At 48.4% G+C, this 25,081-nt stretch overlaps 1 pseudogene; it reads left to right on the top strand.

Moving 5' to 3' along the window:
• The first annotated feature begins 7,454 nt into the window (after positions 1-7,454).
• The window catches only part of LOC137332182 (UDP-glucuronosyltransferase 2A1 pseudogene), a 32,261-nt pseudogene continuing 14,634 nt past the window's right edge, over positions 7,455-25,081 (top strand).

Here is a 25,081-nt window from a genome sequence, read left to right as displayed (position 1 = left end):
ATTGATCAGTCACCAAGGTCCACGTGGGACCCAACAATATATGAAAGGATAGCCTTGAAGTCCTACAAAAGCAGTATAGGAGATTGGGAAGCAGGATTTGGAGCAGGACTTCATGGGTGGTAATCTCTGGATTACTCCTCCAGCCATGTGATAGAATAGGGAAGGATAGGAAGATTAGGGAGATCAACATGTGATTAAACGTGTGTCAGGAAGAGGGCTTCTGTTTTAAAGAAAGAAAGACTTGCATTTATATAGCGCCTTTCACAATCTCAGGAAGTCCCAAAGCGCTTTAGAGCTAAGGAAGTACTTTTGAAGTGTAGTCACAGTTGTAATGTAGAAAATGCGGCAGCCGATTTGCACACAGTAAGGTCCCACAAACAGCAATGTGATAATGAGTTTAAGAGGTATTGGCACTAATGCTAGGGAAGATGAGAGCTGTTCCACAAGGATGGGCTAAATCTGAACAGGATAGGAGCTAATGTTATTTAAACTATGAAAAAAAGGGGAAGTGGAAAATAAAAGCAACCAGAAAGAGCAAGGAGGGAAGGGAGAAATAGATAGAATTTAATAAATCTATAGCATGCATAGGACAGAGGAGGAAGATCAGATCAACCAGTCATTAACTGGGAAAAGACTGAAATAAAGGAATGAGGTGTTAGCTTCGACAAAAAAAATCAAGGAAAAAGTAGTAGCGATAAATACAAACAAAAAACAAGATAAAGGGGGTAATTTTGACTTTGGGTGATAGTGTAAAACGAGCGATATCGAATCAGCTGCTCGTTACACATCTCTCCCCATTTTCATTTCTGTTGAAGTCAATGGAAGGCTGAATTGATATCGCCCTTTTTATACTATCGCCCAAAGTCAAAATTACCTCCAAAGTGTGAGAAACAAACTAGAATCCTAGAATCATAGAAAGGTTACAGCACGGAAGGAGGCCATTCGACCCATCGAGTCCGTGCCGGCTCTATGCAAGAGCAATCCAGCTAGTCCCACTCCCCCGCCCTACCCCCGTAGCCCTGCAAATTTTTTCCTTTCAAGCACTTATCCTGTTCCCTTTTGAAGGACATGAGTGAATCTGCCTCCACCACCCCCTTGGGCATTACACTCCAGATCACAACCACTTTCTGTGTAAAAAAGTTTTTCCTCATGTCACCTTTGGTTTTTTTTGCCAATCACCTTAAATCTCTGTCCTCTGGCTCTTGACCCTTCTGCCAATGGGAACAGTTTCTCTCTATCTACTCTGTCTAGGCCCTTCATGATTTTGAATACCTGCTCTCAACCTTCTCCATTCCAAGGAGAACAACCCCAGCTTCTCCAGTCTATCCACGTAAATTCTAGTGAATCTCTTCTGCACCCTCTCTAAGGATTTCACACCTTTCCAGGAGTGCGGTGCCCAGAACTGGATGCAATACTCCAGCTGTGGCCGAACCAGAGTTTTATAAAGGTTCATCGTGACTTCCTTACTTTTGTACTCTATGCCTCTATTTATAAAGCCCAGGATCCCGTATGCTTTTCTAACTGCTTTCTCGACCTGATCTGCCACCTTCAAAGATTTGTGCACATATACCTCCAGATCTCTCTGTTCCTGTACCCCTTTTAGAGTTGTGCCCTCTAGTTTATATTGCCTCTCCTCGTTCTTCCTACCGAAATGTATCACTTCGCATTTTTCTGAGTTAAATTTCATCTGCCACGTGTCTGCCCATGCCACCAGCCTGTCTATATCCTCTTGAAGTCTATCACTATCCTCCTCACTGTTCACTACACTTCCAAGTTTTGTGTCATCTGCAAATTTGGAAATTGTGCCCTGTGCATCCAAGTCCAAGTCATTAATATATATCAAGAAAAGCAATGGTCCCAGCACCCATCCCTGGGGAACACCACTGTACACCTCCCTCCAGTTCAAAAAACAACCGTTCATCACTACTCTCTGTTTCCTGTCACTTAACCAATTCTGTATCCATGCTGCTACTGCCCCCTTTATTCCATGGACTTCAATCTTGATGACAAGCCTATTATGCGGCACTTTATCACAGGCCTTTTGAAAGTCCATATACACCACTTCAACTGCATTGCCCTCATCTACCCTCTCTGTTACCTCATCAAAAAACTCAATCAATTTAGTTAAACATGATATGCCTTTAACAAATCTGTGCTGGCTTTCCCTAATCAATCCACATTTGTCCAAGTGACTGCTAATTCGTTTCTAAAAGTTTCCCCACCACCGAGGTTAAACTGACTGGCCTTTAGTTGCTGGGTTTATCCTTACACCCTTTTTTTGAATAAGTGTATAACATTTGCAATTCTCCAGCCCTCTGTCAGCGCCCCCCTATCTATGGATGTTTGGAAAATTATGGCCAGTACCTCCGCAATTTCCCCCCTTACTTCCCTGAGCAACCTAGGATGCATCCCATCTGGACTGGGTGACTTATCTACTTTAAGTACAGCCAGCCTTTCTAGCACCTCCTCTTTATCAATTTTTAGCCCATCCAGTATCTCAACTATATCTTCCTTTACTGAGACTCTGGCAGTATCTTCTTCCTTGGTAAAGATAGATGCAAAATATTCATTTAGTACCTCGGCCCCAACCCTCCTCTTACTATCCGTTTACTTTTACATGCCTATAGAAGACTTTAGGATTCCCTTTTATGTTGGCTGCCAGTCTAATCTCATACTCTCTCTTTGCCCCTCTTATTTCCTTTTTCACTTCCCCTCTGAACTTTCTATATTCAGCCTGGTTCTCACTTGTGTTATCAACCTGACATCTGTCATATGCCCTTTTTTTTCTGCTTTAACTTACTCTCTATCTCTTTCATCATCCAGGGAGCTCTGGCTTTAGTTGCCCTACCTTTCTCCCTCGTGGGAATGTGCCTAGACTGTACCCGAACCATCTCCTCTTTAAAGGCCGCCCGTTGTTCGATTACAGTTTTGCCTGCCAATCTTTGATTCCAATTTACCCGGGCCAGATCTGTTCTCATCCCACTGAAATTGGCCCTCCTTCAATTAAGTATTTTTACTCTAGATTGCTGCTTGTCCTTTTCCATAACTATTCTAAACCTTATGATACCATGATCGCAGTTCCCTAAATATTCCCCCACTGACACTTACTCCAATGGCCCGCCTCATTCCCCAGAACCAAGTCCAGCAATGCCTCCTTCCTCGTGCAATGATGTAACAGGAAGACATAAAAACCTGCCTGCAAACTGGGCAGGAGTGGAAAATGAACATATCAGCTTACATTTGTGGCAGGGACAGAATCGCTAAGAAAGGGGGAGGAGGGTCAATATTGGTGAAGGAGGGAATTCATGTTGTTGAGAGGGGTGATGCAGACAAAAAAGAGGTTCAGACAGAGCCAACATATTTAGAGATCAAAGATAAAAAAGGGATTGTTATATTATCATAGAACCTTACAGCACAGAAGAAGGCCATTCGGCCCATCCTGACTGTGCCAGCTCTTTGAAAGAGCTGTCCGATTAGTCCCAGATCATAACAACTCGCTGCGTAACAAAAATTCTCCTCATCTCCCCCTGGATTCCTTTGCCAATTATCTTCAATCTGTGTCCTGTGGTTACTGACCTTCCTGTCAGTGGAAACAGTTTCTCCTTATCCAGTCTTATCAAAACCCCTTACAATTTTGAACTTCTCTATTAAGTCTCCCCTTAACCTTCTCTGCTGTAAGGAGAACATTCCCAGCTTCTCTAGTGTCTCCAGATAACTGAAGTCCCTCATCCCGGTACTACAGACCCCCTAATTGTGTGAGGGAAATGAAACAGAAAGTCTGTAGGCAGGTCAGGGAGATGAGTAGGAATAAAACGATTATTATTCCAGGAGATTTTAATTATTGACCCATTCTTTGGGACAGGGATGGAGTAAATGGATAAAGGAATTCCTAAAATGTGTACAGGACTCCTTCCTCAAGCAGTTTGTTAGACCTACAAAGGGGGAGACTTTGCTAGACCTAGTTATTAGTGATGGAATAGATCAGGTAGATGAGTTAAATGTGGATAAACACCTTCAGAATAATGACCATAATATGATATGGTTTAAGGTCCAAATTGAAAGGGAAAAAGTTAGTACAGAAACAAAGACAGCAGATTGGAAGGGGATGATTTTAGAAAGATGAGAAGTGAGCTAGGTGAGACGAAGCGCAAAGAGGAATTGGTACACAGGATGCGGATCAATGGGATATTTTTAAAAAGGAGATTGCAAAGTTGCAGAATAAATACATACCATTAAAAAAGGAGACTACTTCAAGCTTGAGTGTGTGTGGATAATTAAAAAGGTTAAAAAATGAACTAAAATTGAAGAAGAGGGCATATGGAGTATGATAAAGCTGATGAAAATAATAGAAAATAAGGAAAGAGTTTAAGGGTTAAGGAAAACAAGGAGGGAATATGGGGGGGAGGTCTATAAACTGCTGACCGTCCATTTCTTGTCTGAAGAAAGAGCGAATGGCAGTTGAAAGTCGAGAGGGGACCTTGTGTGCCCATTTGTCCGACTGAATCAACATTCAGGCGCCTGGCACTCCCGCCCAAACCAGGTAGGAGGGCTATTTAAATATGCAAATTAAGTTCCTATGCTTGTTGCATGACACCGATTGCAACTTTCAAAGAGAAACGGAAGGAGCATGCACGGTGCATGCCAGTGAACATATCCCCAGGCATTGTGAGGCCTAACCGATAATCCTTAAAGGGACTGCTGGAGGCCTCGCCCAAAAAAGGGTAAGTTATGTGCTTTTTTAGAAAAAAGCTTTTTGTGGGCCCAGGAAGTTAGCAGAAATGCTCCCCTGGGCCCCACGAAAATCTTTCGATCAGTCACCGAACTTTCCCTCCTCCCCCCCACTCCCCCCCTCGATGACCAAGACCCCCGCCAACAGGCCTTACCTAGCGGGCATCTTTCGTGCTGGAGCCGCGGGAAACTGTCGAGCGACATCAGGATGCCCACAGCTCGCCGATGAAACATTAATGAGGCCTCCCACCTTGCACCCTCTGTAAACTTGAGTTCCACCAAAACTCTGTTGCCCGTATCCTAACTCGCACCAAGTCCCGTTCACCCATCACCCCTGTGCCTGCTGACCTACATTGTGTCCCCGTTCGGCAACACCGCAATTTAAAAATTCTCATCCTAGTGTTCAAATCCTTCCATGGCCTCACCCCTCCCTAACTCTGTAACCTCCTCCAGCTCTACAAACCTCCGAGATCTCTGCGTTCCTCCAATTCTGGCTTCTTGTGCATCCCCGATTTTCATCGCTCTTACATTGGCCTTCAGCTGCCTAGGTCCTAAGCTCTGGAATTCACGTCTTAACCCACTCCGCCTCTCTACCTATCTCTCCTCCTTTAAGACGCTCCTTAAGAACACACTTTTGTTCACCTGTCCTAATAGCTCCTTATAAGGTACATTGTCAAATTTTGTCTGATAATGCTCCTGTGAAGCGACATTTTACTACAGTTAAAGGTGCTATATAAATGCAAGTTGTTGTTGTTATTTTTGTACGTAAGTCAGGAAATGGCAGAATTCCTGAATAGCTGCTTTGTATCGGTCTTCACAGTAGAGGATAAGGATAAAATACCAGAGATACAAGGAAAACTAAAAATAAATCAAGGGGAGGAACTAACTAGATTCAATATAAGTAAAAAAATGGAGATAAAGAAACTACTCTTATTAAAGATAGACAAATCTCCAGGACCCTATGGTTTCCATCCCTGGATATTAAAAGAAATAGGTGAGAAAATTGTTGATGCGCTAGTCATGATCTTCCAAAATTCTCTCCATTCAGGAATTGTCCCCGTGGATTGGAAAATTGCCAATGTCACTCTACTATTTAAAAAGGGTAAGATAGATAAACTAGGAAATTATAGGCCTATTAGTCTAACGTCAGTTGTGGGGAAATTACTAGAATCTGTTATTAGGGACCGAGTGACTGAGCATTTGGACAAATATGAGCTGATCAGAGAGAGCCAGCAAGGATTTGTAAAGGGTAAGTCATGTCTAGGGAACCTAGTTGCATTTTTGAGGAGGTCACTAACGTGGTAGATAAGGGAGTGTCTATAGATGTTATTTATATGGACTTCCAGAAGGCATTCAATAAGGTTCCACATAAGAGACTGTTAGCAGAAATGAAAGCACATGGAATTAGAGGCTTGGATAGGGAATTGGTTAAGGGGTAGGAGACAGAGAGTAGGAATAATGGTTATGTATTCAAACTGGCAGAATGTGACTAGTGGTGTCCCCCAGGGATCTGTACTGGGGCTACAGCTTTTCGCTATATTTATAAATGATTTGGTTGAAGGAATAGAGAGCCATATATCTATGTTTGCTAATGTCACTAAGTTAGGTGGCACAGTAAATAGTGTAGATGGGAGCAAAAAGTTGTAAAGGGACATTGATAGATTAAGTGAGTGGGCAAAACTGTGGCAGATGGAGTTCAATGTGAGGAAGTGTGAGGTCATGCACTTTGGACCTAAGAAAGATAAATCAGAGGATTTTCTAAATGGTGGGAAGGTAGAAACTGTGGAGGAGCAGAAAGATTTAGGGGTCCAAGTACAGAAATCACTTAACGCTAGTGGACAGGTACAAAAAAAAATCAAAAAGGCTATTGGAATGTTGGCCTTTATCTCAGGGGGCTGGAATACAAAGGGGTGGAAGTTATGTTTCAGTTGTACAGAGCTCTGGTTAGACTCCATCTGAACTACTGCATTCAGTTCTGGGCACCATATCTCAGGAAGGATATATTGGCCTTGGAGGGGATGCAGCGCAGATTCACCAGAATGACACTGGGGCTAAAAGGGTTAAATTATGAGGACAGGTTGCACAGACTAGGCTTGTATTCCCTTGAATGTAGAAGATTGATCTAATTTAGGAATTTAAGATGATTAAAGGATTTAAGGACTCTCCTCTGGCGGGAGAGTTCAGAACAACCTTAAAATTAGAGCTAGGCCGTTCATGGGTGATGTCAGGAAGCATTTCTTCACACAAAGGGTAGTGGAAATCTGGAACTCTCTTCTCCCAAAATGTTGTTGAGGCTGGGGGTCAAATGAAAATTTCAAAACTGAGATTTATAGATTTTTGTTAGGCAAGGGTATCAAGGGTTACGGTACAAAGGTGGGTAGATTGAGTTCAGATACAGATCAGCCATGATCGAATTGAATGGCGGAACAGGCTCGAGGGGCTGAATGGCCTACTCCTGTTCCAATGTTCCTATAAATTCAAGTCTTTTGAAGTTAATTAACACAGAGCAGATAGGAGGGCGACCTTGCAACTTGGCATCCATCAGAGCAGGAGTGACAGTCGGTTGAAAAGAGTCCTTTACATTCCTTAAGTTAATCATTAAATTTAGTTTTAAAAGCTGCGCAGCCGTGACTCATTTCTATTTGGCTGGGAACATTTCATGTCCTCGATGACAGGGAGGTGCCTGGGTGTATATATTAGAGAGATTTGCCTCTGCGCTGAGTTCCCTGCATTGAGCACTCCACAAGCTGCAGTCAACTGTGGGTCCAGCTTCCCAAAGTGTGGGTTTATTCTGTCTTGTTTGGTAAGTCACTTAACTCCTGTAAACGTGAGTTTGAATGTACCTTGTTAAAAAAAATTAGAAAGGATTTGCATTTATATAGCGCCTTTCACAACCTCAGGACGTCCCAAAGCTCTTTACAGCCAATGAAGTGCTTTTGAACTGTAGTCACTGTTGTAATGTAGGCAACGCACGCAGCAAGGTCCCACAAAGAGCAATGAGGTAATTATCAGATCATTTGTGTTAGTGATGTTGGTTGAGGGATAAATATTGACCAGGACACCGGGGAGAACTCCCCTGCTCATCTTCGAATAGTGCCATGGGATCTTTTTACGTCCACCTGAGAGGACAGAATTAGACCGGGCAATGAGTCAAGTGCCCACTTTTAAAGAGGGCACCATTAAAAATAATCTAACCGGGTCTAATGAAACTAATAGAGATTTTAAACCAAATCAGTATTCTGTTATATCTATCGATTATCCAATGGCGGGGGTCCTGAGATGCCCACCAGTGGCGGAAGGCCTCGAGGGTACCGGTGGGCACTGCGTGCTCCCTCTCCAGGGCCATCCGGGCACAGACAAGACCGCGGAGGACAGCCAGAGCAACCCCCTCCCTGCGGGCCATGCTCATCCTGGACCCATGCGCGTTCAAACATGAGAGGGGCAAACTTTGGGACATATTAAACACCAGCTTAGCATTGACCAGGTGGAACTGGTCGCGCACACAGGAAGCACTGCTGAAATATTTACCTTGATGATGAGTTACTTTAATTTATCAATGCACAGTTAAAATTATTGGCCCAGAATTTGCTGGAGCGGAGGCCTCTTGCGACATACGCTGTTAGTTAGACTTGTTCCCTCACCCTTCAGCTCGAAAAGTTTTGAGCTGAATATTGCTGTAAGTGCGAGCTGATAACGGTGCGACGAGGGCAATGGAGCATCTGGGACCTTGGTGAACGACGGGAAGAACACTCTATCTCCTTAACCGATGAGATTTAAAGATTGAGAAGTAAACAGAGGAAGGACCGAGAAGGAAATAGAGTGAATCAGAGTCAAATCAGGTACAGAAAGAAAGGGAAAGAAAGATTAGATTAAGAGAGAGAGACAAAAGAGATAGAAAGAAAAAGTAAGAGAATAATGCAAAAAATGTTTAATTTTAAAAATTGTTCCCGTTCTGGGCCGGAGAGGTTGAGTGGCATTACAGGAGTGTAAATCTCATCATTAAAAAGGTACTTCTGCTGTGTAAGGGGTTTCTTTTTACTGTTTCTCGGGCTTATAATAGGTCAGCCAGTTATGTTTTCCTGAGCTGCCCTGCCCGCTTACCCCTTCCTGATTCTGAGCTGAGGACTTATCGAGTGGTAACAAAGACAGACTAACAGACCAGTGGATTGGTACAAGGAAAACCAATGTTTATTAATAAGAAAACTAAAACTACAAGGTAAACAGTATAATACAGAAGATAAAAGAAATAAATCGCTATGGATGTAATACAGTCTTACACTTATCGGAGTGGAAGAAACGGACACATCGAGGGAAAATTCTAAAATCACAATTTTAGCAATATCCCTTTTAACCCCCCACCCTTCGACCTATGCTAGGTTGTCTTGTGGCGGCCAGAAAATTAATGCTCACCGGTGAAACAGATGAAAAGGCCTGGCCTCCTGCTGCTGCCGTCGACATGTGTTTGCGAGGTTTACTGGATGGCCTTCCTTCTTGGTTGCGAGCAGGCAGCAGGACTCCGGCCACCAGGCGAAGAGAAAAAAAGAGAGAGAGATACTGGGCAGCCCAGTTATACCCTCTTGGTAACAGGTTTTTTTCATACCTCATCAGCTTGCTTCATTGTTTGATTTAAGCACGAAACGTAAGACAAAGGACCCCATCTCTGGCCCATTTACATTAATGGCCAATTCCTGTATTTCTGAGTTCCATAACTGCTTTAAGACAAAGGACCTAATTTCTGGCCCATTTACATTAATGGCCGGTTCCTGTATCGATCTGTTCGCTAACTGCTTTACCATTGTTCCGAATGTACCTTGATGGTTCACCTTTTGTCCTGCGATCACTTCCTGCTCGAATTTTGATGTGTTGGCCGGCCATGTTGATAGCTTGCCTCAGGGCTAGAATGCAACTGCATTGTGCAAGGAAACCTGTCTGAGACACGAAGCCTGCCGAGTTGTTAGAGAAATGCTGCAGGCTTTTTAGGCCATGAGTCTGACCGCAGCCATTTTGAAAGATCCTGGATTTTTAAAACAGTTACACCAGGGTTTCTTTAATAACTCCAATAAATCTTCGGGGTGGGGGGAACATGTGAAATTTTGCGAATCCCTTCACTCCCCCCTGTGGATACTTAAACTTGCTTGAAGTGTCCATGCAAGGTGAGCAAAGATTTCTGACCGTCGCAAACAACCTCCCCCTTTATTTACCTATCCCTAATCCCTCGACACATACATTCCCTTACTTGGAGAGAACCCCAGTGTATGGCAGGCATTCGGATAGAAAACAAGGTTGAATTACAACAATCCCAGCACGGAGGGGTCCAAATACCCCTGCACCACTTGGGATGAAACAGTATTTTGCATACTATACAACACAACAATGAACAATCTTTATTCAAAATAACATCAAAACGAAAACTTACTTTATTGAAAACAACAAACGGAAAGGACCATCTTTATTAAAATAATGAAACAGGCTGCCATCACTCGCAAGGGATGCGTCCCCGAACTCACACGGGTGTTTCGTCTACCCAAGCATACTGGTCCTTCCATACCCTTTGTGTTCTAACTACTACCTCGAGACCCCTATTCCGACACTGAACGCAAACCAGGTAGAGGACGATCCCGAGCTGACAGATTACTAGCACGTGTGATGCCAGACGAATCCAGGAGGGGACCTCTATATTCTCAAAGATGTCCCACCAGGGTGGGGTCGTAATACTCAGAATATCGGCCCCTATCTGGACAGTCTTCTGTTCCAGCGTGTAAAAGTGTTTTTGGGACACCCCTACTGCTTTTAATAATTTAACGAGGTGTTCTGGGAGAGGGGGATCTGGTAGCCAAAGTGGGCTACATACTTTTGGAGGTTGGTGAAATTCTCTTTCACAGTGAGGTGAACAGTGGATGGTTCAGGGATGGGGACAATTCGTATCTGTGCCACTTGAACTTCTGCCTCGGGTTAAAAGCAGAAACTGCTGTCACTCACCGCACACCAGCTGTGCTGACCATGCTGGTAGTGAGACGCTGCTGTGGTGATGCAATATGTCCCACCTCCTATATACGCCACTTGTGGGGGAACATGGCCTTGTGCCATGGCTTCCATGGTGCAGTTTATAGGCTTCGCGTCAGCAGCTCTGAACCCGCACTGCGGTTTTGAATAGGCGTTCAAGTGCTGGGGACACAGGATTATGGGTGATCCCCGGCTCTGGCACCCCGAGAGGTCAGTACCTGTCATAGCGTGCTCCCACTTTATGACGTAGGGCGGGACCGCTGTGAAACGAAAGTGTGCACCCCCCTGAATGACACCAACGTTCTCCACCCTGTACACCGGCTTAAATTGCGTTTTTAAACCATTAATCTGGGTCTGCAGCTCGATGCCATCTAAGCTGTTGATGACAGAAGAACCCGTGTTAAAACCAGTTAAGACATCGTTAAAAACACCCCTTCTTTGTCTCCCAATCCTGTCCAAAAGCTCGTGGGTGTATAGTCTGGTCCTGTCACCATCTGAAAAATCAAACTGATAAAAATTTAACATCTGGCCGGGCCCCATATAGGCTGCCTGGCTCGGGTGACGTGTGAGCGGGTCCCTCGACCTCGGCTCACGTAGACAACACTGGAACGGTTCCATCTTAAAATTACATTACGGTTCCACACCTTATAATAAACCTATACATCTTAACTTAAAACTACAAACTTAACTGCTAAAGTTATATACATCCGCCACCCGTCTCCGAGCGGCCAGCTTAAATTCTGTCAGGACTGCTGCAGGCTGCTCCCTGCGGCGTGGCTGTACTGACCTTTACTTCCGGTCCCTCACAGCCCGCGACTGCTGGCTGAGGACCTTTGTCTTTCGACTTAACTTTAGCACGGGAGGTAGCCCTTTTAAACTGGGGAGCCGGCGACCATGCCTTCCTAGGTTGGGGTGTCCGAGGGGACCTCCTAGGAAGTGCTGTTGGTGGGGCTACCCTGGCGAGCGGACCCTTGCTGTGGGTCGCAGCCCTCGCTGGCTGGGGACTTTTCCCCTGTGGCTCCTCCCTTCCCAAGTCTGAGCTGGGGACAGGCAACCCTTCGCTGCCTGCTGCCAGAGGCTGAGAGTCTTCCTCTCCAGGTTCAAAACCTGGGTCGGGGGCGGGGCTACCTGCCTCGGGCTCCTCCTCCTCCCCTCCTGAGTCCCAGAAGAGAGGGGGAATGGTTTGGACAGGGGTCTGGGTGACTCCTCCCCTGATACATGCGACTGCCCCTGCATGTGCTGCCTGTGAGCTGGGACCTGCTGGGAGCTGGGGATTTCTAACCTCGGGTTCGATCCCAGCTGCCTGCTTTTTCGCCTCCGATCTAAACAGCTTACATTGGTTTATATGAAACCATTTCGTCCGCCGGGGCAATTTTACAGCGTAAACCATGGGGCTGGCTTTATCTACTATGCTATAGGGTCCCATGTACAGTGGCTCCAAACTCCCCACTCGGGCGTAGTTCCTCACCATTACCTGGTCCCCTATCTCCCACTGATGACTTTTGTTAGGCTCGAGCAGCAATCGGTTATTCCGATGCTGCTTCCCCAGACTACCTGCTGCCTGTTCGTAAATCTGCTTCAGGCGCTCGAGGAGTGTTCGGGCGAATTTATCCCGGTTTACCTCCCGAAGCCGCCCTTCAGTAAGAACTGGGGCTAGGACATGGGTGGGGGTTCTCATGACCCTACCGGTCATGAGCTCATGCGGGGAATACCCCGTACTCTTTGACTGACTGGCCCGGATCCCCATGAGGACTAGAGGCAGGACCTCTGCCCATTTTTGGGGTGAGTCCGCTGTCTCCTTCCTCAGCCTTTCTTTGACGGTGCGGTTCATGCGTTCCACAATCCCTGAGGACTGTGGATTGTGGGCTACATGCCACTTCCCCTGAATACCGAGCAGCATAAGTGTATTCTGCATGACCTGGCCGGTGAAGTGGCTTCCCTGGTCGGACTCCACAAACTGGGGTATTCCCCACCGCGAGAACACCTCCCGTACCAAGATCTTTGCAGTCCCTAATGCTGTGGCTTTTCTACAGGGGAAGGCCTCGACCCACTTGGAAAACACGTCCACCAGGACGAGGCAGTATTTGTAGCCTCCCTGGGCGGTGGGTAGGGGCCCGATGTAGTCGATCTGGATCGACTGCCATGGTCCCTCTACCCTCCTAACGTGTCCCATGGGCACCTTCCTTCTATGGGGGTCAGGGTTATTTGCAGCACACACAAGACAGCTAGCACAGAACTCGCAGACGTCTTCCCGGAGACCTGGCCACCATCCCGCCTGTTCCACCCGCCACCAGGTGGCCTCAGGCCCGGGGTGTCCTGCTCCCGGCCCTTCATGGGCCAGTTGAAGGAACTCCCTCCGGTGCTGCTGGGGTACTACCCACTGTCCTTCCTTGAACAGCATGCCCTCTCTTATGGAGAGGGCTGCCGCGCCGTAAGGGCCTTCTATCCTCCTACCCTCGCTCACTGCGCTAGTGACGGTTTTCAGGACAGGGTCCTGGGCTTGAACTGTTTTAAGATCCGGGGCTAATGCTACCCCTAAGCTCCTCTGGGTCCCACCCCTGTCTCTAACTGCCGCCACGGGCCCGGACCCATAGGGGTCCCAGAAAATGCCGGTGCGGGCACCCTCCTTGGCCAGCGTGTCGGCTTGCTGGTTGCCCTGGCTGCGGGGTTCTGTGGAGGAGTGGGCCTTCACTTTGTGGATGAAGACCTCGCCTTCCTCCCCCACGGCTGCCAGGATTTTCTCCAGCAGGGGTTTTACTGTTAAGGGCCTCCCGTCGGCAGAGGTATATCCGCGACGGGACCAGATGGCCAGGTATTCCGTGCACGAGTTGCAAGTGAACATACTGTCCGAGCAAATCGTGTATGGGGTGGGGAAGATCTCAGGGTGGGTAACCACGTACACCACCGCGGACAGTTCAGCCTGCTGGGCGCTCATAGTGCTGGGGAGCTTGATCGCCAAGGCAATGTTAGCCGATGGGTCATAGACTCCACATCCCGTGAGACGTTCACCAGCGGATACCATGCTGGAACCGTCTACATAGATCTCGCGGCCTGTGGGATGTATCCCGGCCCGTAGACCAATGTTCGCCTCTCACACCCCTTCTATGGAACACTGATGGGCTGTTCCAGGATATACCATGTTAGTCGCGAGCTTTGGCTCGCAAAGGCCCCTCACCCTCAGATCCATCTGGGAAAGGAGGAGGGTCCAGCGCGCAATGCGGGCACTGCTGACTGTCCCATCTTTGATCCTCCCGTCCAGAAGCATCTGGGTGGGCGTGTGATGTGTGAGGAGGGTGATAGGAGAGGTGCCTGTGAAGATCGAGGATCTTTTCACAGCCCAGTACGTGGCCAAAAGGTGCCGCTCGCAAATTGAGTAGCTCTTTTCCACGTCAGTGAGTACTCTGGAGGAGTAGACCACGGGTCTTAGCCTGCCGTGCCGCTCCTGGAGCAGCACAGCACTGAGATTATCCCCGCTGGCTGCTACCTCCAGAAAGAACTCTCTCCCTCCATCTATCGCTCCCAGGGCTGGTGCGGTCTGCAGGTCCCTCTTGAGCTGGACAAATGCTGCCTGGCACCCCTCATCCCAAGACCACTCCACTCCTTTGCGTAGGAGTTGGAGCAGAGGGGCTGCCGTGGCTGCATAATCCTCAATAAAATCTCTGCAGTAGCCTGTTAGCCCAAAGAACGACCTCACAGTACTGGGGACCGGTAGCTCTTGGACCGCTTCCCTCCTAGCCTTGTCTATGGCTCGTTCCCCTGCGCGGACGGTCAGGCCCAGGAATTTCACCTCCTGCTGGCCGATCTGCGCTTTCCTAGGGTTCACTTTAAAACCTTTCCTCTGCAACAGCTCTAGCAATTCGGCCAGTAGCGGGCCATGCTCCCCGACTGAGTCGGTAAACAAGAGCAGGTCGTCTACATACTGCACCAATTGCCTGGGCTGGCTAAATTCCTTTAATCTACTCGCCATGCACTGGTGAAAGATGCTAGGGCTGTTATGAAAACCTTGCGGCAAACAGTTCCAAGTATACTGTTGCCCCTTAAAAGTAAAAGCGAACTTATACTGGTCTTCCCTCCTTAAGGGGATTGACCAAAACCCATTCGAAATATCCAGCACCGTGAACGTAGTCGCGGATGCTGGAATGCTTCCGATGAGGTCGGCAACTGCTGCCACTGTGGGGGCACACGCGGGGATATTGCTGTTGAGCACCCGATAGTCCACCGTGGCTCTCCATGAATTGTCCGGTTTCTTGACCGGCCAAAGCGGAGAATTAACATGGGTGGCTATGGGCCTCAGCACTCCCTGCTGCACCAACGAGGATATGGCCATCTCCATATCGGGCTCTGCTTCTCTAGGAAAGCTATACTGCTTCTGGGGCCGGGCCATGGGGTCTCCGTCTACCCTGACCTCAAACCCGGTGACCCTCCCGCAGTCGTGTTTGTGCGTGGCGAATGCAGCCATGCGAGCCTGCACGACTGCTTTAAATTCCTCCGGGACACCCTCTACCATGAGCCCGAGGTCATAACCTCCTTTCGGCTTCACAGTACACAGGGTTCCCTTCCCTTCTTTTCCTGGGATAACTCCCACGCCATTCTCCTCACCCGTGTCGGCTCCCCAAAGGCAATGATTGCGGAGATCCACGAGGATCCCGTGGCCCACGATGAAGTCGGCCCCTAGGATCCCCTTTCCTCCCTCCGCTTCCCACCTCGCCAGGACACACGTTCACTTGGTTTGGAGTGGGCCCAGGCGGACTGAGAGCGGCTTGGAGAAGGCTCCCGCCTGTTCCTTACCGGTGAACCCCGATAGAACGTATGGAACTCCGCTAGACAGAGGTGAGGCGGTGGGATTAGCTGCGTGGATCACGGTGCATGATGCCCCCGTATCCAGCAGATAAGTCCCTTCAACCTTCTCTACCTCCATCTGCACGAGCGGTCTTTTCCATCCATCATACCTGAGAGCACACAGGTAGACAGGCTGTGCGGGCTTTAGTCATAGCGGGGCATTGTTAGGGGGGGCTGAGGGAGCAACCACACCGGTAGAGGCTGCTATTCTTCCCTGGCTGGCCATAAAAGATCGCATGGCCTCAAAAAATGACTCCATGTCAGCGGGGGCAATTCCTGTCTCTGCCTCCCCCATCGCTGCCTTTTGGGCTAGGGCGGTGGGATTCTTTCCCTTAGTATCCTTCCAGGGGTTTTTACAATCTTTCCGCCAGTGGCCGTTCTTCCCGCACCCAAAGCAGCTTAACTTAGCCTGGGCGGGACGATTCCCTTCCTGGTGCCATTCCCTTTTATGCTGGGCCCCTGATTTAACCTCGTGGACTTTCCCCTTGGGTTGGGGCGTCTCGATACCCCTGATATTTTTATATGCTATCGTGAGCTGGCGGATCACCGTTTCCTCGGTGGTCTGGGGGCTACGGGGGTCAAACCAGGCCGCAGCTCGTGTTCGAATTTGGGGCAGGAAGTTTGTCATGAGACAGCGGAGCCAGTGGGCTAATTGATCTCTGTTCAGGAGTATCCGTCCTGGCATTCACGGGCATGCGCTCCGGTAGACTGGCCACAGCCTGTCTGCGAAAGCTTGTGGGGACTCCCCAGGGAGCTGTACTGTTTTTCCCACCCGGGCGAACGGACTCCCATCATTTAGTCCCATGTCCTCCAATATCTCATCCCTTAACTCCTCGTAATCTTTCTGCCCCCTTTTGCACTCATCTGATAAGGTTTGGAGGAGGTCACCCCCCAGAGAAAACAGCAGCATTTTTGCTTGTTCTGCTTCATCGCAGTCATTAACGCACGCTGCCTGCTCTATCTCACGGAAGTGTAGAGAGGGGTCTCCCCTCACTGTAAGCTTAGGGATATGGCTAACCATGGCCCTGAGCTGTGGGGTGCCATGCGGCACTAGAAACTGGTTCTGGAAGGCCCCTAGGTCCTCGCCATCGGCGGGCGGGCCGTACCTCCGTTGTCGGAGGGGGTACACTGGTCCCGGTCCTGGTCTATCTACCAGGAATTGCTGGGTCTCCCCTAATGCTTCATCCTCCACCGCCCCCCTTGCTGCCAGACCTCCTGAAAACTCGGGGCTATGGGTGATGGCCGTGAAGCCTCTGGTTCCCTAACCAGTGTCGTTCTGGGAGCTGCCTGTGGGACTTCCCTGCTTGGGTTGCCGGTAAAATCCGGGCTAAGGAGGCATACCATGCCCTTCGCCCTCGCTAAGGCCATGCCCAAACGTTCTATTTCTTGCCTGCAGGGGCCATGATCTGCCTCTTCAAACCTCTGGGCGCAGGCCAGCTTATATGCTGCCTTTACCTCGCCTACTTTCTCCTCCTGCTCTTTTAATTCTTGCGTGAGGCTGTGGATCTTATTCATTAACCTAGCCTCACTGCCTCTCGCCTCTCTGACCTGGTATTCCAGGTGTTCCATTCTACCCCTAGTGCTACTTTTGAGCTCAGCGATCTGGTATTCCAGCCGCTCTACCTTTGCCTGGTGGTCCCTTGCCATCTGCGCCCTTTCTTGGCTAATTGCCTGGAGCGCTGCTACCCCTTGCTCTTCGGCTGCTGTCTTTTCCTGCAGCTCTAGGGTCAACTGTTTAATCTTGGCTGCTCGCGCTGCTACATCACGGTCTAGTAACAAGACCTGCTTTTTAAAACACAAGAGCCAGACCGCCTTCTCAATACCTTTCTTATACTGTTTACTTGCTGTCCACTGGATGGCTGCATCTATGGGACGCTCGGCCTTTAACATATCGCCCACCCACTTTTTCGCGATATTTACCTTGCCGCACACATAGGCAGACAACCTTATCTCCATTGCGGATTCCTCCTCCGCACCACTGTCTGTCTTGTTACACACTTTCGCCTCAGCTCCTGCCTGACTCGCCATTTCTGTAAGGGGTTTCTTTTTACTGTTTCTCGGGCTTATAATAGGTCAGCCAGTTATGTTTTCCTGAGCTGCCCTGCCCGCAGTGCGGTTGCGAATCGCTTACCCCTTCCTGATTCTGAGCTGAGGACTTATCGAGTGGTAACAAAGACAGACAAACAGACCAGTGGATTGGTACAAGGAAAACCAATGTTTATTAATAAGAAAACTAAAACTACAAGGTAAACAGTATAATACAGAAGATAAAAGAAATAAATCGCTATGGATGTAATACAGTCTTACACTTATCGGAGTGGAAGAAACGGACACATCGAGGGAAAATTCTAAAATCACAATTTTAGCAATATCCCTTTTAACCCCCCACCCTTAGACCTATGCTAGGTTGTCTTGTGGCGGCCAGAAAATTAATGCTCACCGGTGAAACAGATGAAAAGGCCTGGCCTCCTGCTGCTGCCGTCGACATGTGTTTGCGAGGTTTACTGGATGGCCTTCCTTCTTGGTTGCGAGCAGGCAGCAGGACTCCGGCCACCAGGCGAAGAGAAAAAAAGAGAGAGAGATACTGGGCAGCCCAGTTATACCCTCTTGGTAACAGGTTTTTTTCATACCTCATCAGCTTGCTTCATTGTTTGATTTAAGCACGAAATGTAAGACAAAGGACCCCATCTCTGGCCCATTTACATTAATGGCCAATTCCTGTATTTCTGAGTTCCATAACTGCTTTAAGACAAAGGACCTAATTTCTGGCCCATTTACATTAATTGCCGGTTCCTGTATCGATCTGTTCGCTAACTGCTTTACCATTGTTCCGAATGTACCTTGATGGTTCACCTTTTGTCCTGCGATAACTTCCTGCTCGAATTTTGATGTGTTGGCCGGCCACGTTGATAGCTTGCCTCAGGGCTTGAATGCAACTGCATTGTGCAAGGAAACCTGTCTGAGGCACGAAGCCTGCCGAGTTGTTAGAGAAATGCTGCAGGCTTTTTAGGCCATGAGTCTGACCGCAGCCATTTTGAAAGATCCTGGATTTTTTAAAACAGTCACACCAGGGTTTCCTTAATAACTCCAATAAATCTTCGGGGTGGGGGGAACATGTGAAATTTTGCGAATCCCTTCAGCTGTTATGTTCCGGCCCTAACTTTCTGCACGAGTTTAATTCGTAACTAATGCACAAATGCAGCAATTTCTTGAAACTCACGGAGAGGTTGAGGCCGAGCTCTCAGTTTTGGGAAGCTAATGGTGGAGTGGTGCAAATCCTCCGCCAACTTGTGGCAATTCGCAATTCACAGGGTATCTCTTCCTCGCTGTTTGGCAGCAAATTCTGGCCCATTATTATGTAATCGGTCTGATTATGGAAACTACTGTTCAAGTTAGAGAACAGGGCTCCTTCAGACTGACTACATTTGCTTGGATTTTGTCTGCTCCCGCTGGTGCTTGGTTGATGTTTAACTAATAAGTACTTTGCTGTGGTTAAAAACTGAATGTAGATAATTACGAACCTTTGAACTAAACAGGATGAGCTTAGACAAGCAGATGATATACTATTTGAGTGAAGGAGTTTCTCCCACTTTACTGTGCTGTATGAGGTGCAGGTCAGGAAACCAGGATCCTAGTTCAGGCAAGCTAGATGCGTGTGGAATAAAAAAATATTTTTTTTTAAGGGCTGTGTAAGCGGAGGATTAAGGGCAGGCTGAATCGTCAGGTGACTGGAAGAGTGTTGACTCAGGGGAGAGGGAGGGTTGCAACTCGGGTTGGACATTTTCCTGGAGGCCTGATCATGTGACATTTGATCACATGACAGTTTATCTAATGCCATCTGATCATGTGACATTTGATCACATGACAGTTTATCTAATGCCATCTGATCATGTGACATCTGATCACGTGACGCTTGCCCGCAGTTTGCAAATGTTGTTGCATTTACCTGAGCTTGGTCCCCTGTGATTGAGTGTCTTTACTCGCAGTTCTGTGCTGGCAGCTGTCATGTGAGAAGTTCCCAGAATCGGGAGGTGCCTCGCGAGCAGGCGAAGGAAGAATGCGGGCGGGAAAGGAAACTGCAAACTCCTCTTTTCTCCTGGGTTGCTGACAACAATGTCCGGAAGACTCCCATTCTGGGAGACTCCTGGATAATCCGGGAGGGTTGGAAACCCTACTGAAGGGTCAAATAACCTGTCAACATTCACTGACCAGCCTCACACATAAAGAGCAGTCATTTGTTCAAGATACTTGGGGAAGAAGGGAAATGGATGACACCTTTGGGTCAGCGTGTTCAAGAGGGGAAAAAATCTCAAAGGAATGGGGAGAAACAAGAAGAATTTGTGTCGCTGGTGTTATAACGACAAAGACACATCACTGATAACAGCTGAGATTAAATATACAATCAATACACTGAATAAATTGAGGCTGGGGGAGTGGTAATTGGGGAAGCGGTACAGTGATTACTGTGACTGAGGTATTGTGACCAAGGAATTGGTACCGAGGTAATGTGACTGGGGGAGTGGTGAGAGAGAGAATGGTAACTCTGGGTCTTGTGACATGAGACGAATGACTGTGGTATTGTGACTAGGTGTGTTCTCACAGGGGAATGATGACTGGGCACATTGTGTCTGGGGGAATGGTGCCTGAGGATATTGTGACTGGGGGAATGGTGCCTGGGGATATTGTGACTGGGGTATGGTGACTGGAAATATTGTGACTGGGAATATTGTGACTGGGAGAATGATGACTGGGGATATTGTGACTGGGGGAATGGTGACTGGGGATATTGTGACTGGGGGAATGGTGCCTGGGGATAATGTGACTGGGGGAATGGTGCCTGGGGATATTGTGACTGGGGGAATGGTGCCTGGGGATATTGTGACTGGGGGAATGGTGCCTGGGGATATTGTGACTGGGGGAATGGTGCCTGGGGGTATTGCGACTGGGGGAATGGTGCCTGGGGGTATTGTGTCTGGGGGAATGGTGCCTGGGGATATTGTGACTGGGGGAATGGTGCCTGGGGATATTGTGACTGGGGGAATGGTGCCTGGGGATATTGTGACTGGGGGAATGGTGCCTGGGGGTATTGCGACTGGGGGAATGGTGCCTGGGGGTATTGTGTCTGGGAGAATGGTGCCTGGGGATATTGCGACTGGGGGAATGGTGACTGGGGATATTGTGACTGGGGTATGGTGATTGGGGATATTGTGACTGGGGGAATGGTGCCTGGGGATATTGTGACTGGGGGAATGGTGATTGGGGATATTGTGACTGGGGGAATGGTGATTGGGAATATTGTGACTGGGAGAATGGTGATTGGGAATATTGTGACTGGGAGAATGGTGCCTGGGGATATTGTGACTGGGGTATGGTGATTGGGGATATTGTGACTGGGGTATGGTGATTGGGGATATTGTGACTGGGGGAATGGTGCCTGGGGATATTGTGACTGGGGTATGGTGATTGGGGATATTGTGACTGGGAATATTGTGACTGGGAGAATGGTGACTGGGGATAATGTGACAGGGAGAATGGTGATTGGGAATATTGTGACTGGGAGAATGGTGATTGGGGATATTGTGACTGGGAGAATGGTGATTGGGGATATTGTGACAGGGAGAATGGTGATTGGGAATATTGTGACTGGGAGAATGGTGATTGGGGATATTGTGACTGGGGGAATGGTGACTGGGGATATTGTGACTGGGATATTGTGACTGGAGGAATGGTGACTGGGAATATTGTGACTGGGGGAATGGTGCCTGGGGATATTGTGACAGGGAGAATGGTGACTGGGGATATTGTGACAGGGAGAATGGTGACTGGGGATAATGTGACAGGGAGAATGGTGATTGGGAATATTGTGACTGGGAGAATGGTGATTGGGGATATTGTGACTGGGAGAATGGTGATTGGGAATATTGTGACTGGGAGAATGGTGATTGGGGATATTGTGACAGGGAGAATGGTGATTGGGAATATTGTGACTGGGAGAATGGTGCCTGGGGATATTGTGACTGGGGTATGGTGATTGGGGATATTGTGACTGGGAATATTGTGACTGGGAGAATGATGACTGGGGATATTGTGACTGGGATATTGTGACTGGAGGAATGGTGACTGGGAATATTGTGACTGGGGGAATGGTGACTGGGGGTATTGTGACAGGGAGAATGGTGACTGTGGATATTGTGACTGGGATATTGTGACTGGAGGAATGGTGACTGGGAATATTGTGACTGGGGGAATGGTGACTGGGGGTATTGTGACTGGGGGAATGGTGACTGGGAGTATTGTGACTGGGGGAATGGTGACTGGGAGTATTGTGACTGGGGGAATGGTGACTGGGGGTATTGTGACTGGGGGTATTGTGACTGGGGGTATTGTGACTGGGGGAATGGTGACTGGGGGTATTGTGACTGGGGGTATTGTGACTGGGGGAATGGTGATTGGGGATATTGTGACTGGGATATTGTGACTGGGAATATTGTGACTGGGGGAATGGTGACGAGGGGTATTGTGACTGGGGGAATGGTGACTGGGAGTATTGTGACTGGGGGAATGGTGACTGGGAGTATTGTGACTGGGGGAATGGTGACTGGGGGTATTGTGACTGGGGGTATTGTGACTGGGGGAATGGTGATTGGGGATATTGTGACTGGGGGTATTGTGACTGGGAATATTGTGACTGGGGGAATGGTGACTAGGGGTATTGTGACTGGGGATATTGTGACTGGGGGAATGGTGACTGGGAAATTGTGACTGGGGGTATTGTGAATTGTGAGCTCTGACTAGGGGAGTGGTAACTGGGCAAATGGTGACTGGAGGTTTTGTGGCAGGGAGTTGTGTCGATGGGTATTGTGACTGGAGATTTTGTGACTGGCGGAAAGATGACGGGGACAATGGAGTCTGGGTGACTGGGGATATTGTGATGGGGAATGGTGACTGGGGATATTGTGACTGGGGGAATGGTGACTGGGAATATTGTGACTGGGGGAATGGTGACTGGGGTTATTGTGACTTCGGGAATTGTGACTGGGAGAATGGTGACTGGGGGTATTGTGACTGGTAGAATGGTGACTGGGGATAATGTGACTGGGAGAATGGTGACTGGGGATATTGTGAATTTTGAGCTCTGACTAGGGGAGTGGTAACTGGGCAAATGGTGACTGGAGGTTTTGTTGCAGGGAGTTGTTTCGATGGGTATTGTGACTGGAGATTTTGTGACTGGCGGAAAGATGACGGGGACAATGGAGTCTGGGTGACTGGGAATATTGTGATGGGGAATGGTGACTGGGGATATTCTGACTGGGGGATTGGTGACTGGGAATATTATGACTGGGGGTATTGTGACTGGGGGAATGGTGACTGGAGATATTGTGACTGGGAGAATGGTGACTGGGGATATTTTGACTGGGGGACTGGTGACTGTGGGAATGGTGACTGGGGATATTGTGACTTTGGGAATTGTGACTGGGGATATAGTGACTGGGGGAATTGTGACTGGGGATATTGTGACTGGGGGAATGGTGACTGGGAGTATTTTGACAGGGGGAATGGTGACTGGGGATAGTGGGACTGGGGGAATGGTGACTGGGCATATTGTGACTGGGGATATTGTGAATGGGGATATTGTGACGGGGGAATAGTGACTGGTGTCATTGTAACTGGGGGAATGATAACTGGGGTATTGATACTGGGGGATTGGTGAATGGGGAAATGGTGACTGGGGATATTGTGACTGGGTGTATTGTGACTGAGAGAATGGTGACTGTGGGAATGGTGACTGGTGATATTGTGAGAGGGGGTATTGTGACTGGGAGAATGGTGACTGGGGATATTGTGAATGGGGATATTGTGACTGGGGATATTGTGAATGGGGGAATAGTGACTGGGGATATTGTGACTGGGGATATTGTGACTGGGGGAATGGTGACTGGGGAAATGGTGACTGGGGATATTGGGTCTGGGGATATTGTGACTGAGGGAATGGTGACTGGGGTATTGGGACTGGGGGAATGGTGACCGGGGATATTGTGAGTGGGCGAATTGTGACTGGTGATATTATGACTGGGGGTATTGTGACTGGGGGAATGGTGAATGGGGGAATGGTGACTGGGGATATTGTGACTGGAGAAATGGTAACTGGGGATATTGTGAGTGGGGTAATTGTGACTGGTGATATTATGACTGGGGGAATTGTGACTGGAGAAATGGTGACCGGGGATATTGTGAGTGGTGGAATTGTGACTGGTGATATTATGACTGGGGGAATTGTGAGTGGGGGAATTGTGAATGGGGGAATGGTGACTGGGGATATTGTGACTGGAGAAATGGTGACTGGGGATATTGTGACTGAAGGAATGGTGACAGGGGATATTGTGACTGGGGATATTGTGACTGGGGGAATGGTGACTGGGGATATTGTGAGTGGGGGAATTGTGACTGGTGATATTATGACTGGGGGTATTGTGACTGGGGGAATGGTGAATGGGGGAATGGTGACTGGGGATATTGTGACTGGAGAAATGGTGACTGGGGATATTGTGACTGGGGGAATCGTGACTGGGGGTATTGTGACTGAAGGAATGGTGACAGGGGATATTGTGACTGGGGATATTGTGACTGGGGGAATGGTGACTGGGGATATTGTAACTGGGGATATTGTGACTGGGGGAATTGTGACTGGTGATGTTGAGACTGGGGGAATGGTGACTGGGGATATTGTGACTGGGGATATTGTGACTGAGAGAATGGTGACTGTGGATATTGTGACTAGGGATATTGTGCCTGGGAGAATGGTGACTGGGGTATTGGGACTGGGGGAATGGTGACTGGGGATATTGGGTCTGGGGATATTGTGCCTGGGAGAATGGTGACTGGTGATGTTGAGACTGGGGGAATGGTGACTGGGGGAATGGTGACTGGGGAAATGGTGACTGGGGAAATGGTGACTGGGGATATTGGGTCTGGGGATATTGTGACTGAGAGAATGGTGACTGTGGATATTGTGACTGGGGATATTGTGCCTGGGAGAATGGTGACTGGGGTATTGGGACTGGGGGAATGGTGACTGGGGAAATGGTGACTGGGGATATTGGGTCTGGGGATATTGTGACTGAGAGAATGGTGACTGGAGTTATTGTGACTGGGGATATTGTGAATGGGAGAATGGTGACTGGGAGAATGGTGACTAGAGTTATTGTGACTGGGGGAATGGTGATTGGGGATATTGTGACTGGGGATATTGTGACTGGGAGAATGGTGACTGGGTATATTGTGACTGGGGGATTGGTGACTGGGGGAATGGTGACTGGGAGTATTGAGACTGGGGATATTGTGAATGGGAGAATTGTGACTGGGGATATTGTGACTGGGGATATTGTGACTGGGGGAATTGTGACTGGGGTAATGGTGACTGGGGGAATGATGTCTGTGGGAATGGAGGCTGGGGGAATGGTGACTGGGGTTATTGTGACTAGGGAAATGGTGATTGGGGATATTGTGACTG

The sequence above is a fragment of the Heptranchias perlo genome, chromosome 14 (genome assembly GCF_035084215.1).
Source record: "Heptranchias perlo isolate sHepPer1 chromosome 14, sHepPer1.hap1, whole genome shotgun sequence".
NCBI classification, from domain to species: domain Eukaryota; kingdom Metazoa; phylum Chordata; class Chondrichthyes; order Hexanchiformes; family Hexanchidae; genus Heptranchias; species Heptranchias perlo.
This window is presented reverse-complemented; position numbering and strand designations above follow the sequence as displayed.